Below are 15,372 nucleotides of genomic sequence, written 5' to 3'. Positions count from 1 at the left end.
AGTTAATAACTACTTCAGCCTCTTGGCATCTTCCCAAAATAGCTCCTTTAGTCAGTTTGAGTGGTGACTTGAACTCATTGAGTACTCTTACCGGAATACGTCCATCTTGTTTTGTCATCGCCAGGGTTTTTCCTACAAGTATGTTCAGTGCTGATTTGTTTGCTGCTTCGACAACCCACAATTTGTTTGTCCCACAATCTTCATCAACCTTTGCCCAGATGACTGCTTCGGATTTTGGTGGTATTCGCTGACTCTCTTCCACCAGCACTCGTTTAATGCTGTAGCCTCTCTCGTAGCCGAAATTAAGTGGTACATCCATGTTCTTATATCGCATCGTCTTGCTTTGCATGTCAATCTTGATGCCCTGGTTGTTTGACCTTCTTCCAATTTGTGAGATAGAGATTATGGGGCATTCAATTGAGGGAGCCAGCTGTCGCCCCTTGCGGCTGACTCGCTTTAGTTTAACGATTGAGAGGACTTGGAGATTTGCTCATCTCCTTCAGCTCTGCGTTTACGGCCACCCACATTGTTGGAGCTATTGGAACCGGTGCTGCAATGTCGTGCAATATGACCTGGGTTGCCGCACTTGAAACATCACTCCGGCATTTTTCTGTTGTGATCCCTTCAGTGCTTCCAACATTGTGTCTACCCAATCTGGTGTTTCCATTTCCACACGATGAGCTTTGTATGCTGGTTTACTCAATAGTGAGGCCGTTTCCTGAGTCAATGCATGTGATACCGTTTCAGCAAATGTCAGTTTTGGGTTTGCGTATGTAGCTCGCTTCGTTTCCACGTCTCGTATGCCATTTATAAAACTCTGGATTTTTACCCTCTCGGTGTATTCCACGGGCGCGTCCGCATTTGCGAGATCAGCCAACCTTTCAACATCTGAAGCAAACTCCTGCAATGTCTCATTTGCTTTTTGGTAGCGGTTTTGCAACTCAATTTGGAATATCTGTTTTCTATGCTCGCTTCCATAACGTCGTTCTACAGCAGCCATCAATGCTTCATAATTGTTCCGCTCTCCTTCGGGAATCGTCTGTAGGATTTTCGCTGCTGGCCCCTTCAATGCCACGAACAATGCAGCAACTTTATCTTCCGCATTCCAGTTGTTCACTGTTGCGGTCTTCTCAAATTGTAGCTTAAAGACCTGGAAAGGAACAGAACCGTCAAAGGATGGTGTTTTTACCTTTGGATTACTCGTTGAAACTGCTGGGCGATTTAGTTGCAACTGCTCGATACGTCCTCTCAAAGCATCCACCTCGGCCTCGATTTTTTCTTCAAACTGTAAAATTTTTGTATCTTGCGCCTCCAACTTCGAGGAAATACGTTCTTCTTGCACTTCCAGTTGAGCAGAGATCTGCGATGATATCTGTGCTTAAATTTGCGCCGACATTTCGGATATCCGTGTTTCTTGTGCTTCAATCTTTGATGTTATACGTGTCTCTTGGGCTTCAATCTTCGCTGTTATACGGTTCTCCTGCGATTCCAGCTGAGATGACATTTGTGACGACATTTCTGAAATGCGTGCCTCCTGTGCTTCCATTTTGGATGTTACTGTCGATGTTTGAGCAGTTATTGCAGCCAATATCATGTTCAAGTCTGTGCTCGTAACTGTCTGGGATGTTTCGTTTTTCTCTTCAATTTTTGTTGTTGTCTCGTCCCCATCAGGATAAAAGACAAACTCGTCCACATCAATTCCTTGCGATTCCATTACCTCTCGTAGCCGTGCTTGAAGTTCGATCTTATTGCCAGTTGTATTTAATCCACGGTTCTCCAACTCCTTTTTCAGTTGCTGGATCTTCAATTCACTGAACTTTGCCATGTCCTTGTTGTCTGCTGGAATTTATTCAACAATTCCTCTTCTGACACCAATTGTAACGAATTCACTTGCAAATCCTCTTATTTGCAATCCTCTGCTAAGTTCGAATCACTAAACTGTTGAATAAATAACTCCAATATTGAATGATGGAAAAATGGCCTTTATTAAAGTACTTCACAATAACACTTATACTTTGCTACTCGCTGGCTTAATAACCAAACTGATTGATAACTCAAATGAAACTCTACTGGGATAACTTAGTGATGCTAATATCCGTAACAGTATGTTTGAGCTCTAGGCCAATATATACATATGTTTATTAACATACAGCAAATGTGTTTAAACAATGTATATTTATTTGTCGAATGGTTTGTCTTGCCAATATTTTGACTTCAAGATGACTTCAGATTGAAGTCGAAATATTGGCGAGACAAACCATTCGACAAATAAATATACATTGTTTAAACACATTTGCTGTATTTTAATAAACATATGTATATATTGGCCTAGAGCTCAAACATACTTTGAATAGGTATTGTTACGAATATTAGCAAAACTAAGGAGTGCTGCCGTCTCTAAGCCGATGCTAAGCAGTGACGTGAATGCACATCAATAATTCAATCATTATGTATTTACATAAACGAAACAATAACTGCGTCTACATATATGTACCATGTACGTATACGAGCAGCGGAGAGTCAATGCACTAACACATGCATATATCTGAGATACTCCTATAAGTATGCAATGAGAAAAACTATAAAATTGTGCAATTTTAGTTATAGCTGAGAAGTTTGAGAGCACATGGATAATGCTAGTAGATTCTAGAATATGCCAACGAGGAAACCAAAGAGTATAAAAGGCGACAGATGTAGAGGCGCTGAAATTCAGTTTGATTTGAGTTGTCAAGCAGTTTCGATTAAGACGATATCTAGCGAGCAATAGCAGTATTATTTTGAATAGTAGAGTGTCATTGAGCTATCAATCAGTGCGGTTATTAAGCAAGCTATTCGTTGCACAGTTTGAGTGTTATTGTGAAGTACTTTAATAAAGGCCATTTTGCATTATTACAAATTGGAGTTATTTATTCAACAGTTTAGTGATTCGAACTTAGCAGAGGATTGCAAATAAGAGGATTTGCAGAAAATTCGTTACAATTGGTGTCAGAAGAGGAATTGTTGAGTAAATTCCGAAGATTGGGAATACAACTTGGACATGGCAAAGTTCAGTGAATTGAAGATCCCGCAACTGAAGAAGGAGTTGGAGAGCCGTGGATTGAATACAAGCGGCGTTAAACTCGAACTTCAGGCACGGCTACGAGAGGCAATGGAAGCAGAAGGAATTGATGTGGAAGAGTATGTCTTTTATCCTGATAGGGACGAGACAACAACAAAAATTGAAGAGAAAAACGAAACATCGTAGACAATTACCAGCACAGACTTGAGCATGATATTGGCTGCAATAACTGCTCAAACATCGACAGTAACATCCAAGATGGAAGCGCAAGAGGCACGTATAACAGAAATGTCATCACAAATATCCACCAACATGTCATCACAACTAGAAGAACAGAAAACGTATATGTCATCTCAACTAAAAGAACAGAAAACGTATATGTCATCTCAACTAGAAGAACAGAAAAAGTATATGTCATCACAGATGGAATCCCAAGAGACACGAATAACATCGAAGATTGAAGCACAAGAAACGCGTATGTCAGAAATGTCGACACAGATTACATCGAAGATGGAAGTACAAGAGGCACGGATATCCGAAATGTCGGCTCAAATTTCAGCACAGATATCATCGCAGATCTCTGCTCAACTGGAAGAGCAAGAAGGACGTATTTCCTCGAAGTTGGAGGCGCAAGATACAAAAATTTTACAGTTTGCAGAAAAAATCGAGGCCGAGGTGGATGCTTTGAGAGGACGTATCGAGCAGTTGCAACTAAATCGCCCAGCAGTTTCAACTAGTAATTCAAAGGTAAAAACACCATCCTTTGACGGTTCTGTTCCTTTCCAGGTCTTTAAGCTACAGTTTGAGAAGACCGCAGCAGTGAACCAATGGAATGCTGAAGATAAAGTTGCAGCTCTGTTCGTGGCACTGAAAGGGCCTGCCGCGGAAATCTTACAGACCATCCCAGAGTACGAGCGGAACCACTACGAAACATTGATGAGCGCTTTAGAGAGACGTTACGGAAGCGAGCATAGGAAACAGATATTCCAAATTGAGTTGTAAAACCCTACCAAAAAGCAAATGAGACATTGCAGGAGTTTGCTTCAGATATTGAAAGATTGGCTCATCGTGCAAATGCGGACGCACCCGTGGAATACACTGAAAGGGTAAAAATCCAGAGCTTCATAAATGGCATACGAGATGTGGAAACGAAGCGGGCTACATATGCGAATCCAAAACTAACGTTTGCTGAAACGGTATCGCATGCACTGACTCAGGAAACAGCCTCACTTCTGAGTAAGCCAGCGTACAAAGCACGCCGTGTGGAAGTAGAAAGGCCAGAGTGGGTAGACGCAATATTTGAGGCGCTGAAAGGATCGCAAAAGCGGAGGGAAAAAGTTATCAAATGCTTCAAATGCGGGGAGTCCGGTCACATTGCACGTCATTGCGATCTTGGTCCTAATAGTTCCAACAATGTGGGTGGCCGTAAACGCAAAACTGGAGGAGATGAGCAAGAGCGTGTCGGATGTAAAGAACGAAAACTTGCCCCGGATATTGAATGTCCTGTGATATCTGTGTCGCATATTGGAAGGAAATCAAGCAGTCTTACCATCAGAGGGAATGTGGATGGTAAAGAGCGTGTACTGACTGTAGATACGGGGGCATCTCATTCCTTGATTCGATCTGATTTGGTCTACAGGAGAGTAAAGTCATTACCTAGAGCAAGGTTGCGTACGGTCACAGGCGAGTATAATCAAGTCCAAGGCGAAGTGGTATGTGAGGTATTAATTGGAAAAGTCATGGTTCTACACAAATTCGTTGTGGCGGAGATCGTTGATGAAGTCATATTGGGAGTGGACTTCTTGGTTGACCATGACATCAGGATCGATATGCGGAGAAAAATTATGCGCTATAAGAACCAGGACATACCACTTAACTTTAGTTTGGAAAAAGGGTTCAGCAGTAATCGGGTACTAGTGGAAAAGACTCGACAAAGACCACGAAAGTCAAAGGCAAAGGTTGATAGATCGAATGGGCCAAATAAATCAAAATCAAAAGTACCTGCGAGAGAAACACTGGCATTGACAAAACCTAAAAGACGAAGGACAACGAAGCAACGAATTTCCGAGAAAGAATGCGAGGGTAGTTTCAAGCCAGAGCGCACTACTGTGGGGAAACGTGGGAACGATACTGATTATGCAAAGCAAATCCGTCCAGCGCAATCTCTACGAAGTAGTTCATCGGCCAAACAACAGAGTGTGAAGGAACGAACCAGGGTATTGAGTGGTACGATGAAACACAGGTACCATGAGAACAATAATTCGAAAAGTTTCTTGGCGGGAGATTTGGTACTGTTATACAACCCTCACTGGCGGAAAGGTGTTCCATCCAAATTTCGGTGCAGGTGGGAAGGCCCTACAAGGTTGTGAAGAAGATCAGCGATACCATCTACCGCATACAAAGCATTGAGAAACCACGGAGTAGAAGAGTGGTACATTTGGCGATGCTAGCAGCGTTTAGATCGAGAGATTTGTCTGATCGGGACGATAAGACTTAGGTGGAGAGCAGTGTTACGAATATTAACAAAACTAAGGAGTGCTGCCGTCTCTAAGCCGATGCTAAGCAGTGACGTGAATGCACATCAATAATACAATCATTATGTATCTACATAAACGAAACAATAACTGCGTCTACATATATGTACCATGTACGTATACGAGCAGCGGAGAGTCAATGCACTAACACATGCATATATCTGAGATACTCCTATAAGTATGCAATGAGAAAAACTGTAAAATTGTGCAATTTTAGTTATAGCTGAGAAGTTTGAGAGCTCATGGATAATGCTAGTAGATTCTAGAATATGCGAACGAGGAAACCAAAGAGTATAAAAGGCGACAGATGTAGAGGCGCTGAAATTCAGTTTGATTTGAGTTGTCAAGCAGTTTCGATTAAGACGATATCTAGCGAGCAATAGCAGTATTATTTTGAATAGTAGTCTCATTGAGCTATCAATCAGCGTGGTTATTAAGCAAGCTATTCGTTGCACAGTTTGAGTGTTATTGTGAAGTACTTTAATAAAGGCCATTTTGCATTATTACAAATTGGAGTTATTTATTCAACAGTTTAGTGATTCGAACTTAGCAGAGGATTGCAAATAAGAGGATTTGCAGAAAATTCGTTACAGTATGTTTGAACAAAATCAACCGACGCATCTCTTCAAACACCGGCGACCAACTAACACACATTTTAGCCTTTCTTTTAATATATATAGATTTTTATTTTTCACACTTCACTATAATATTAAAACCAGGCATGCTTAACGAACGAAACGATATCATTTCGTTACGATAATCAACGCTAATAAACGTAACGAAGTCACTTCGTTTCGTTTATTAACGTTGATTATCGTAACGAAATGATATCGTTTCGTTCGTTAAGCATGCCTGATTAAAACGAAATGCAGATATTCGTTGCTTTTGAAATTCGGCTTAAAAATTGCACATGGAACAACTAAAGACTCTCCTGAATTAAAAAAAATGTCTTAGTACCTCAAATCGCGGGCCCCCTCAGAAACCCCGGGCCCCCTCTCGCCGGCCCCGGTGATGTGCTATACTTGATATAATTCGCTATAATATTTTTTATTAATAAGCACGTTGTTTAATTAAACACCAACCAATTACACGGAAGTATATCCGCACCACCTGAAAATGTGAGTACCGGTGCGTATACGTAACATTTTATTATTACGTATAAACAAATAAAAAATTTGCAATAAAATAATATTGCGACTATAAACTGAGATATAACCTCAACCCCACTCTATTTCTAGTTAGACGAAACTACACACGGAGTGCAAAACAAATTCAATATCGGTTCAGTAGTTTAGGAGTCCATTGGCCCCAAACATAGTGACACGTGTTTTTTTATATTAAGATTTAATTTTACTTTCTATGCAGTTTTTTTTTTTTTTTTTTGTGTTCTAAGTACTTAGTCTTAATATTTTTGTACCTAGTCTGTACAAAATACCCGTTTTTATAAAACTTGCACATATAACTTCATATTAATATGTGCCCCGACAAATATTAGGGGCAATTGTATAGCGTAGTCAAATTTTTCCTAAAAAACCTACCCAACCAAAAAACGTAGATATATATTCTCTTATGCAGCATCAAACAGAGCATGCTGTGTGCTCAACTCTAATCTTTCTTTGTTGTTGTAGCAGTGCTTCGGCCCATCCAATTAGGAGCAATTACAATAACGTAACCCCCCTGTATTTCCTTATTCACTTAAACCTGAACCTCCCTGTACTTTTTTTTCTATAGCATAGCCAACAACCACTATGGTAAATAACAACACGCTACCAACGACTAATAGCAAACACCAATGGTGTGTTCCGTCAACACAAGAAAATCACAATAATGGTGTATTGGTTTCTCAACCAGTTTGGGGCACCACCCATACAAACAGCGAATTTGTATTTTTGCAATTCAGTCCTCGCAGGTGAGCCAGCGGGAGTGGATGTCTTTTTAAAGACATACTTTTCCCTCCTGCTAGCTGAGTGGAAGGGGCGCACTTCACTTAGGTAAGGACGAAGGGGAGGATGCCGCGCCCTCCTAGGTGTTGTGCGGCCCGATGCCTTAATGACTATACAACCCCTCCCCCTCAGTCCTAGCTTCGGCTGGCTGAGTGGTAGGGGCGCCGTCATGGCGCGGGTCACCCTTCACTTGGGTAAGGACGACGGGGAGGATGCCTTGTGCTACTTTGCCCCCGCGCCCTCCTAGGTGTTGAGCGGCCCGACGCCTTCATGACCATTCGACCCCTTCCCCTCAGCTCAGGTTTCGGCCGTGAGCCGATGCGTGTACACAGGGGCTACCGCTGTGCCGTTAAGGTGCACACGAGTCGACCCACGGTGTTTCGGCTGATACAACCCCGCCCCCCTTACGCACCTTCTACTAGTGTGCAAGTAGGGAGGCGGGGGTGTCCAGCGGTGAAATCAGCACTAAAATATCCTCGCAGTCTCTTCCCCAGGTGACCGACCCCGCGGACTACCGATCCTGCCGAAGACTACCGATCAATCCGATACCGCCAACCGACCCCGCCCGGAACGAGCCGCCGCTGTCCAGGTAAAAACCATTGCCAGCCTGCTTCCCCCTCACCCCGGCCCTAGTACGCGCTCCGTAGCCCACCTCCGCTGCCGTCGCATCGTCGCTCCTCTGGTGCCGCCGCTGCATCCGTTACGCCGCTGCTACGACGACCACTGGCCGCTTGCCATCCTACCGCCGTTAAGTCGCTGCATCCGTCCCGCCGCTGCTACGACGACCGTTGGCCGTCCGCCATCCTACCGCCGTTGAGCCGCTGCATCCGTCCCACCGCTGCTACGACGGCCGCTGGCCGCTTGCCATCCTACCGCCGTTAAGCCGCTGCATCCTTCACGCCGCTGCTACGACGACCGTTGGCCGTCTGCCATCCTACCGCCGTTAAGCCCCTGCATTCGTCCCGCCGCTGCTACGACGACCATTGGCTGTCCGCCATCCTACCGCCGTTAAGCCGCTGCATCCGTCCCGCCGCTCCTACGACGACCGTTGGCCGTTCCCCATCCTACCGCCGTTAAGCCGCTGCTTCTATCCCGCCGCTGCCTACTTACCGCCGTACCAATCCGTCCGTTACCCGACCGTTCATCCGTCCTACCTAACCTCCTCTGCTCCAACGACCGTTAGCCGCCGCTCCACCCCCCTCACCATCTTGCGACGGAAAGCTGCTGCCCGCCTAATACCTCCAGCCGTGTTACGAACACAACACATAAATATTGTGTAGTTATTCAGTAGGGGTTTGTGGGACCTTTACTCGACTCTGGATTGACTGAGCGTTACCCCAGCCTTAGAAAACCCCACCTCATACGACTCTGGATTTTAGAAACAATTGCGGTTGCATGCTCTCCAAAATGTAGATCCTGATCGAATGTCACACCCATAACTTTTGGGTGTAAGACAGTCGGTAGCGTAATGCCATCAACGTGGATGTCCCATATGGTCGGCATTTGCCGTGTCCATGTTGTAACTAAGGTCGCCGATGATTTGGTAGGTGACAATGCCAGGCTTCGCGAGGCGAAGAAACTGGATAGATCAGGGTGGTAGCCGTTTATTGTTACAAAGCTCATCGATCTGTAGGCCTGGGCCTGTGGCCATTTTTGTGCAGTCATCGGCGTAGGAAACGATAGTGACTCCTTCTGGTGGAGAAGGTAGCTTCCATATGTAGAAGTTAAGCAAAAGCGGGGATAGAACACCACCCTTTGGTACTCCTTGTTTAATTCTTTTGGGTTTAGATGTTATGCTCCTGAATTGCACCGATGCTTGCCGGCCAGACAGATAATTTGCGGTCCACCTTTTGGCGGTGGTAGTGCTATGTAGTTTTCGAAAGCCATGCTGATTGATGAAGACTTAAATTTGTAGTGAAATAGGGAAGCAGAATGGCTTCAAGTGTTGTTGTTGTTGTTGTTGTTGTAGCAATGCTCGCCCCACCTAATAGCCGCGACCGATCACAAATTGTCATCAATATCCTCTAACGGAAGTCCAAGGAAACTTGCCGTTTCAACAGGGGTGGACCATAAGGAAAGGGGTGTTAGAGGCGTTGGTTCCACATTACAATTAAAGAGATGGTTGGTGTCATGTGGGGACACATTGCAAGCAGGGCATACATTTTGTATGTCGGGGTTGATTCTGGATAGGTAAGAGTTTAACCTGTTACAGTATCCAGAACGAAGTTGAGCAAGAGTGACACGCGTTTCCCTGGGGAGTATGCGTTCCTCTTCTGCGAGTTCTGGATATTTTTCTTCAAGCACTGGATTCACCGGGCAATTCCCGACATAAAGGTCCGACGCCTATCTATGGAGTTCACCAAGGACCTGCTTGTGTTTTTCCGCTTCATACGGCTGGGTTCTCAGGTGCCATATTTCCTCAAAATGCTTACGGAGATGACTCCTTAGGCCCCTAGGCGGTGCTGGTTCGTCAATTAGATGTCTGTTGGGATGCCCAGGTTTCTGGGTATTCAACAGAAACTGTTTGGTCAGCATCTCATTTCTCTCCCTGATGGGGAGTATTCTCGCCTATTATGCAGATGGTGTTCTGGGGACATAAGAAGACAGCCCGTGGCGATTCTGAGAGCAGTATTTTGGCAGGCCTGTAGTTTCTTCCAGTGGGTGGTTTTTAGGCTTGGCGACCATATGGGTGACGCGTAGCACGTAATCGGCTGGCTAATTGCTTTGTATGTGGTCAAGAGCGTTTCTTTATCTTTTCCTCAGGTACTGCCAGCAAGGGATTTGAGGATTTTATTACGGCTCTGAATTCTTGGAACAATTGCGGTTGCGTGCGCACCAAAATGTAGATCCTGATCAAACGTCACACCCAAGATTTTGGGGTGTAGGACAGTCGGTAGCGTAGTGCCATCGACGTGGATGTTCAATATGGTCGACATTTGGGGCGTCCATGTTGTAAATAAGGTCGCGGAAGATTTAGTCGGTGACAATGACAGGTTTCGCGAGGCGAAAAAACTGGAGAGATCAGGAAGATAGCCGTTTATTTTATTGCATAGCTCATCGATCTTTGGGCCTGGGCCTGTGGCCATTATTGTGCAGTCATCGGCGTAGGAAACGATTGTGACTCCTTCCGGTGGTGAAGGTAGCTTAGATATGTAGAAATTAAACAAAAGCGGGGATAGGACACCACCCTGTGGCACCCCTTGTTTAATTCTCCTTTGTTTTGATGTTTCGTTTCTGAATTGCACCGATGCCTGCCGACCACCCAGACAATTTGCGGTCCACCTTTTAAGACATGGGGAAGGGTAGACCCTTCCAGGTCTTGCAGTAACGAGCCATGGTTGACCGTATCAAAAGCTTTTGATAGGTCTAACGCTACGAGTACTGTTCTATGGTGGGGATATTGATTCAAACCGCAATTTATCTGGGTGCTAATGACATTTAGCGCGGAGGTAGTGCTATGGAGTTTTCTGAAGCCATGCTGATGAGGGGCTAGCTGCAAATGTGCTTGGAAATGAGGGAGCAAAATGGCTTCAAGCGTCTTTGCCACTGGCGATAGGAGAGATATCGGACGATATGACTCACCTACGTTAGCTGGTTTCCCAGGCTTTAGTAGCGGGACCACCTTGGCCATTTTCCATTTCTCGGGTATGACAAAGGTGGAAAGAGACAGGTTGAAGACATGCGCTAAATATTTGAAACCCTCTTTCCCTAGGTTTTTAAGCATCGGCATGGCTATGCCGTCTGGGCCCACTGCTTTGGATGGTTTAGCGCGACCAATGGCGTCCTCAACCTCTCTAGCGGTGATGGTAATTGGTGACGCGCTGAGTTTGTGTTTATGTGCACGTCTATTGGCTCTCCGTCTATCTTTGTCGACCGTAGGATGCATTATATATTGTCGGCAGAAAGCGCTCGCGCATTTTTTCGCATCCGACAACACCTTATCGCCAAAGGCGATGGAAACTTCATCTTTGTGCTTAGTCGGATTCGATAGGGACTTTACGGTGGACCAAAGTTTACCTACACCGGTAGAGAGGTTACAACCTCTTAGGTGCTCTTCCCATTTCGCCCGCTTGTGTTCGTCCACAAGCAATCTGATGCGTTGGTTTATATCCCTTATTTGGGGGTCGCCTGGATCAAGCTGTCTTATAAGGTCGCGTTCCCTTGCTAAGCTCGCGGCCTCCGCCGGGAAGTGGGGCCGGATTTCGGGAATTCTCCCGGCGGGAATGAAATGTGCCGAGGCGGTTTCAATGACCTTACGGAAGGCACGCTCCCCTTGGCGGGCATCAGTCGGGATAGGGAGGGCAGCAAAGCTGCTGTCTGTTGCAGATTTATATTCTTCCCACTTTCCTTTTTTGAAGTTTATGAAAGTGCGTTTTTCGGTGACGATGAAGTCGGCGGTACGCTCGAACGAAATAAGTATGGGCAGGTGGTCGGATGCCAATGTTACCATCGGCTGCCAGTTGACGCAGTTTACGAGTTCTGCGCTCACGATTGAGATATCTGGCGATATCTACCGTACGTGTGGGGGCGTCTCCGTTTATTGTGCAGAACGTCGTTTCGTCTATTTGATCCGCCAACATCTCACCCCTACTGTCCGCCCGCAAGTTTGAATGCCATAGGTCGTGATGGGCATTGAAATCGCCTAAGATAATGCGATTGTTGCCAGTGAGTAAGGCCTCGATATTAGGGCGGTATCCACTGGGGCAACAGGTGACAGGAGGGATGTAGATGTTGATGATTTCTAGATTTGCATCGCCTGACCGGACAGATAAGCCTTGACGTTCTAAGACATTGTCACTGCGGTCGATGCCAGGATAAAATATATGATATTGCACAGAGTGGTGTATAATAAACGCGAGGCCGCCTCCATTTCCGCTCTCGCGGTCTTTCCTGTCGACATTATAACCAGAGCAGGTCTGCAATGCAGATCTTGCTGTGAGTTTAGTCTCTTGAATCGCAGCAATGCGGATGTTGTGCCGCTTCATGAAATCGACTATCTCCGTAATCTTCCCAGTTAGTCCATTACAGTTGAACTGCAGAATTCTGAAGTGCATGAGGGGTGACGCCGCCACTCTAGGGGTAAGTGAGGGGTGACTACGCCTAGGTTGTGGAAGGCCAGGACGCAATTGCTGTTGTGGGCTTGGGACTGAGCGCCCTTGGGCAAGCATTGGGGTACCCGGATGATTTGGGTTTGCGACCTGGCAACATGGCGCGATGAAACCCGTCGAGGGGTTGCCGTCGCGGAGACCAGAACATCTAGGAAAGTGGCACCACCCAAGGCAGGAGCTGCATTGAGCGGATGTCGCAAACCTATATATTCTGTGCTGGCAGACGGTGCAAACGGAGGCAGGGACTAAGAGTCTGTTTCCCTGACCTGCACGATTGCTGCCAGAAAAGAGGGGTGGAGAAGAAGACGGGGGCAGGGGCTGATGCTCAGCATTGCTACCAGCTCTACTACGAAGGTAGTAGTTATGAGTGGTATCAGCTGTTTGAGTTGTTGGCGCCGTGGGGCGCGAGCAGCAGCGGGTACTTGTTGTGGCTTGCTGAGCAGCGAAGCTGCTGGAAGGTAGTGGGGATACGCTTAGACGTAGACTACGGGACGCCCTTGGGCGTGAGCAGCAAGGAGCCACAAAAGATTTATAAAAGTTACGTGGACGTCGGGTTTTGGGATCAAGCCCAGAACAACCTGTCCGATGCAACCATCCCTTGCACGAGACACACTGAACAGAGTATGACCGTCCTAAAAAGATTCTTTTCTGGCAAATGCAGCAAAACCATTTCTCAGGACCGGGGTCAGGAGACGGACCCGGATTGGGTTCGATACCTTCCCGGAGTAAGAGAATATGTGGCAGTCCTGCTGCAAGGAGCTGCTGGGAGGATGACAATTTGTGGGAGGGACGAAACAAATTAAATGGGGTCACACTGAAATGACAGTCCTTGGTCGGGAAAAATCCCGAGTCGCTCCGGTACATAGAACCGACTGCCTTGGGAAGCGTGGCTTCAAGTGTCTTAGCTATTGGCAATAGGAGAGATATCGGACGATAAGAATCTCCCATGTTAGCTGGTTACCCAGGCTTTAATAGCGGTTCAAGACATGCGCTAGGTAATTAAATCCCTCTTTGCCTAGTTTTTTAAGTATTGACATGGCTATGCCGTCTAGGCCTACTGCTGAAGATGGTTTAGCATGAAGGATGGCATCTTCAACTTCTATGGCATCTTCAACTTCTTTGGCGGTGATGGTAATTGCGGATGCGCTGTGTTTATGCTTGTGTGCGCGTCTGGCTTTGTCAACCGTAGAACGCATTACATATTGTCGGCAGAAATCGCTCGAGCAATTTTTCGCATCCGACAGCACTTTATCACCAAAGTCGATGGAAATTTTGTCATTGTGCTTAGTCGGGTTCGAAAGGAACTTTACGCTGGACCATAGCTTACCTACACCTGCAGAGAGGTTACAATTATTTAAGTGCTCCTCCCATTTCGCCCGCTTGTGTTCATCCACTAGCAATCTGATGCGTGGGTTTATATCCCTTATTTGGGGGTCGCCGGGGTCGTGCTGTCTTATAAGTTCACGTTCTCTTGCCGTTCCGAGCTCCGCTCTAGAATATGACCGGATTTCCGGGATTATTCCGGCGGAAATAAAACGAGCTGATTCAATGACCTTGCGGAAAGCACGCTCTCCTTGAAGGGCATCAGTCGCGATAGAAAGCGCAGCAAAACCATTGTCAGTATAAGTTTTGTAATCTTCCCACTTTCCTCTTTTAAAATTGATGAAAGTGCGTTTTTCAGTAGTGATGAAGTCGGAAGATCGCCCGAGCGAAAGAAGTATGGGTAGGTGGTCGGATGGCAATGTTACCATCGGTTGCCTGTTAACGCAGTTTACTAGTCCTACGCTCACGATTGATAAATCTGGCGAACTGTGACAGCTTCCCATTATACGAGTGGGGGCGTCTCCGTTTATCGTGCAGAACGTCCCTTCTTCTATTTGATCTGCCAACATCTCGCCCCTGCTATCCGCCTTTAGGTTGGAATGCCACAGATCGTGGTGGGAATGGAAATCGCCTAAGATAATGTGATTATCGCCAGTGAGTAGTGCGCTGATGTCACGGCAGTATTCACTGGGGCAACAGGTGGCAGGAGGGATGCGGATGTTGGTGACCGGACAGATATGCCTTGACGTTTCAGACACTGTCCCTACGGCCGATATCGGGATCAAAAAGATTATATTGCCGAGTGGGTGATAAACGCGAGACCGCCTCCATTTCCGCTCTCGGGGTCTTTTCTGTGCGCAAAGGCGTAGACTACGGGACGCTCTTGGGCATGAACAGAAGGTACCACAAGAGATTTGTAAAAGCTACGAGAAAGACGGGTTTTTGGGTCTAACCCAGAACATCCCGTCTAGTGTAACCATCCCTTACACGTGACACACTGGCAAGAATGCGACTGGCCTAAAAAGATCATTTTCCTGCAAACGTAGCAAAGCGATTTCTCTGGACCGGAATCAGGTACAGGTCCCGATTTCGGTTCGACGCCTTCCCGGGGCAGGAGAATATGGGCAGTCTCGCTCAAGGATATGCTGGGAGGATGACAATTTGTGGGAGGGACGCAATAAATTAAATGGGGTTACACTGAAATGACAGCCCTTGGTTGGGGAAAATCCCAAGTCGTTCCGGTACATAGAACCGGCTGACTAGGGAAGCGATTTTCTTTGTCGACTTATACGGTTCTCACACCACATCAAAGATTTAGAAAAACCAACAAGTGCTCTGCCATTAGAACAGAACACTTCATTTAAGAATGCCTTTTCCGAATTCATTTATTATCTGTACGCACAATG

General features: G+C 46.0%; 2 protein-coding genes across 6 annotated transcripts in view; one reads left to right on the top strand and one right to left on the bottom strand.

Moving 5' to 3' along the window:
* Positions 1–15,372, top strand: part of Taf7 (TATA-box binding protein associated factor 7) — a 58,853-nt gene that overhangs the window by 35,792 nt on the left and 7,689 nt on the right. The window lies entirely within an intron of this gene.
* Positions 1–15,372, bottom strand: part of EMC1 (ER membrane protein complex subunit 1) — a 42,936-nt gene that overhangs the window by 24,113 nt on the left and 3,451 nt on the right. The window lies entirely within an intron of this gene.

The sequence above is a fragment of the Eurosta solidaginis genome, chromosome 1 (genome assembly GCF_040869045.1).
Source record: "Eurosta solidaginis isolate ZX-2024a chromosome 1, ASM4086904v1, whole genome shotgun sequence".
NCBI lineage: Eukaryota > Metazoa > Arthropoda > Insecta > Diptera > Tephritidae > Eurosta > Eurosta solidaginis.
The sequence above is the reverse complement of the archived record's forward strand: the minus strand, read 5'-3'. Positions and strand labels throughout refer to the sequence as shown.